The sequence below is a fragment of the Dipodomys spectabilis genome, unplaced genomic scaffold, assembly GCF_019054845.1.
Source record: "Dipodomys spectabilis isolate Male_0828 unplaced genomic scaffold, ASM1905484v1 ptg000612l, whole genome shotgun sequence".
Classification (NCBI taxonomy): Eukaryota; Metazoa; Chordata; class Mammalia; order Rodentia; family Heteromyidae; genus Dipodomys; species Dipodomys spectabilis.
The window spans coordinates 3,422,198-3,426,397 of record NW_024871289.1 but is presented as its reverse complement, the minus strand read 5'-3'; positions in this window follow the sequence as shown (position 1 = coordinate 3,426,397).

Below are 4,200 nucleotides of genomic sequence, written 5' to 3'. Positions count from 1 at the left end.
TGAGTTTGCTCACATTCCATCGTTATTCCCATGCATAGGAACGAGTCTGGTGGGAAGTCCCCCCATTGGTAGGTATCAGGACCAGGATTCAAAATCAGGGCCTATAATGACATATGGGCCTGTGGCTTACCTGATAGTCTGCTAGCCACGGCCAATGCAAAGTGAAGTACCCTTTGTAGCCGTGTAATTTGGAGCCAGGTTGGTCACCATGCAAAGGAATAAAATGTAAAAAAATCCATCCGGTGGCTATTTTTCTGTGTGGGGTTTTTTTTTTTTTTACTCCTGCAAGGCTTTAGGGCCTAGGATCACAGGGTCGACTATGAGCCTATGGCAGCCTACCTGCCTAAAGTGATCGAACCTGAGGCAGGGTTGCCATGAAGTGAGTTCAAATCCTTTGGTTAGCAAAAAAAAAAAAAAAAAAACAAACCCTAAAACCTAATAAAGCACTCTAGTTCAGAATTCACACCAGATTCCAACTCAGGTCTAGGTAACACTATAGCACTGTGGGGGAAGGGGAAGCTTACCATCCTTGAAGACTACAAGGTCAGGCCTGCTCCTAGGGCCTAAATTGAAGCCCCAGCACTGGCAAAAATCATATGCCCATCTATTTTAAACATAGGATCTCTATTCACATACATTCGTTCAGTACAATTATTCTTTTTATTGTGTGTCTTAGTCATGGATGCATTTTGTTTATTGAGAATGATGACAGATATAACTGTGCTAGCATGGATGACAATCTATTCCCATGTCTATAGAGTTGTTTAAGCCTTCTCCATCCTAGTTGAGACCCAAAACTTTCACAGGACAGGAAACAGGTGTACTGATTGTATTCTCACACCTGCATTCCTCTTTTGGCAGTGTTGGGATTTGAACTCAGAGCCTAGCAGGCCCAATTGGAGAAAGGGTCAAGGTGAGGACACCATGATGTGAGCATCTAAGGAACTAGGCTGTTCCCAGGACCTGAGATTGAGCCCTGGGGATAGGGCAGGTGGAGAGCACAATAGTCATCCATTCATAAGCTGAAGATAGTATACATATTTGTTTAGAGTAGGAGAGATGGCGACCTGTGATGGAATCCAATCTACCTTGTGACTACTAATTCTTGGACCTTTCCCGATGCCTCCATTTCGTGACTGTGATGATTATGGTCACGCTTCATCAATTCTTCATTAAAAATAATCGATACCCCAGGAATCTTGCCTATCATTTCCTACTCACATCCTGCAGGAACTACTCACTCAAGGATGAGATTGATCACATTCCATGACTCTTCCTAGGTCCGGAAACAAGTATCTCAGGATCTCACGCCAATCCTCAATGTAGGGGGGCTGACTGGGATTCGACCTCTGGGCCTCTTTGCCTGGATGGTCTGGGGCTTCCCCAACAGCTGCAGGACTTCAGCCACTCCAGGTAACCTTCACTCTGTAGGTCACCTGGTTCAGACCCACCATGGTCACGGTACAAAGGAAAATGAACATAAAAGCACCAGGTCGAACTTCCCACAGCTTTTTTTCCCCTCGCAGCTTTCTTTTTTCCTGCAAGCCCTAGGGTCCTAGGATTCAAGGATGGGCTGTAGGTCCAGAGGCCACAGCATAGGATGATCACAGCTGAGGCAGAGTTGCCACTACTTGAGTTTGAGCACCGGGTCTGGTTAAAAAAAAAAAAAAAAAATATATATATATATATATATATATATATATATATATATATATGAAGGAAGGAAACACCCTAGCACAGAATTTGCGCCATTTTACTTCCAGAGCTGAGATTTGAACTCAGGTCTGGGTAACTCTGTTGCACTATTGGGGAAGGGTAAGCTAACCATCTTTGAAGACTACAAAGTCAGGACTGGTCCCAGGGCCTGAATTGAAGCCCCAGCACTGCCAAAATTCATATGCCCAACTATTTTACACATAGGGTCTCTATTTACATACATATGTGGAATGCATCATGCTTTCAGTGTAGTTATTCTTTTTATTGTGTGTCTTAGCCAGGGATGCATTTTGTATTTTATTGAGTGTGATGACAGATATAACTGTGCTGACATGGATGACAACCTATACCCATGTCCATGGAGTTGCCTATGTCTTCTCCATTCTAGCTGAGACCAAGGACATTCACAGGACAGGAAAACAGGTCGACCTATGGGTTCTCACATCAGGATTCTGCTCCTGGCAATGTTGGGATTTGAACTGAGAGCTTAGCAGGCCCAATTGGTGAAAGGGTCAAGGGCCTACCCCCTCAGTTGTTCCCAGGACCTGACAATGAGCCCCAGGGAGGCCAGGATAGGCATAAGTTCATACTTGAAACATAGGATCTGTATTGACATATATGTGTGGGAACATCTTGCATTCGGTGCATTTCTTCTCCTTAATTTATGTCTAATTCATGATGGTATTGTGAACTTTACTGAGTATGGTGACAGATATAACTGTACTGATGGATGACGACCTGTTCTCACAGTTATAAGGTTGCCTATGCATTCATTCTCCATCCTAGCTGAGACCCAGGACTTCCACATTAGAGGAAATCAGGCATAATGACTGGCTTCTGACATAGGGATGAATCTTTTGTCAGGCCTGGGATTTGAACTCAGGTCTGGGTAACCCTGTTGCACTGTGAGGGAAGGGGAAGCTCATCATCCCTGAAGATTAGAATGTCAGGCCTGGTCCACGGCCTGATTTGAAGACCCAGCAGTGGACTAAATAACAAGCTTACCTTTTTTAAATATAGGATCTCTATTTACATACAGGTGTGGTATTCATCTTGCTTTCAATGTAGTTATTTTTTTTTAAATTTGAGTCTTATTCATGGATGTATTGTGTATTTTATTGAGTATGGTGTCAGGTATATCTGTGCTGCCGTGAATGACAACCTATTCCCATGGCTATAGAGTTGCCTATATAGCATTCTCCATCCTCAATGAGGCCCAGGACCTTCACAGGACAGGAAATCATGTGGATCCATTGGTTTCTCACATCAGGATGAATCTTTTTGCTGTGCTGGAGTTTGAACTCAGAGCTTAGCAGCAGAATTGGGGAATGGGTCAAGGTGAACACACCAGCCTGTGAGCCACTAAGGTGCTAGGCCATTCACAGAACTGAGCTCGTGCCCCATGAGGGTCAATATACTCATGAAATCATAATTTAATGACAGGAGCTATATTTCCATAAATGGGTGGGTGGCATCTTGCATTCAGTATACTCATTCTCTTGATTTCGTGTCTTATTCATGGATGCAGTATGTATTTTACTGACTGTGATAACAGTTATACCTATGCTGACATTGCTGGTAACCAATTCCCACGAGTATAGAGTTGCCTATATTGCATATTCCATTCTAGCTGAGACCCAGGACTTTCACAGCATAGGAAAACTCGTGCAACCATTGGCTTCTCATATCAGGATGAATATTTTGGTAGTGCTGGGATTTGAACTCAAGGCCTAGCAGGCTCAAGTGGTGGATGAGTCATGGTGAGGACAACAGCGCGTGAGCCACTAAGCATCTAGGTCTTTCCTGGAACCTGAGATCAAGCCCCGGTGGGCGCTATAGTAGTCATAAATTCAGAATTTAAACAGAGGATCTCTATTTCCATACATGGGTGTGCGGCATCTTGGGTTCAGTGTAGTTATTGTCTTTGTCTGGTGTCTTACTCATTGATGTATTGTGTATTTTCTTGAGCATAGGATGACAGATATAACTGTGGTGACCTGGATGACAAGCTATTCCCATGAGTATAGAGTTGCCTATGCATTTTCCATCCTAGCTGCGACCAAGAACTTGCACAGAACAGAAGAACAGGTGCAACGAGTGGTTTCTCACATCAGGGTGAATTTTTCGAAGTGCTATGATTCGAACTCGGGGCCTAGGAGGCCCAACTGCCCAATGGGTCCACATGAGTAAACCTGCCTGTGAGCCACTAAGGAGCTGGTCTGTTCCCAGGAGCTGTGATCAAGCCCCAGGGAGGCCACAAGAGTCCTCAATACATCATGGGATGTATATTCACATCCGTGTGTGGACTGCTTTATGCATTGGGCTTAGTTATCCTCTCTATTTTGTATGCTATTCATGGATGTATTATGTATGTTCTTGAGTATATATGACAGGTGTAATTGGGCTGACATGGATGACAACCTTTTCTCATGGCCACAGGGTGGCCCATGCATTCTCCATCCTAGCTGAAACCCAGGACTCACA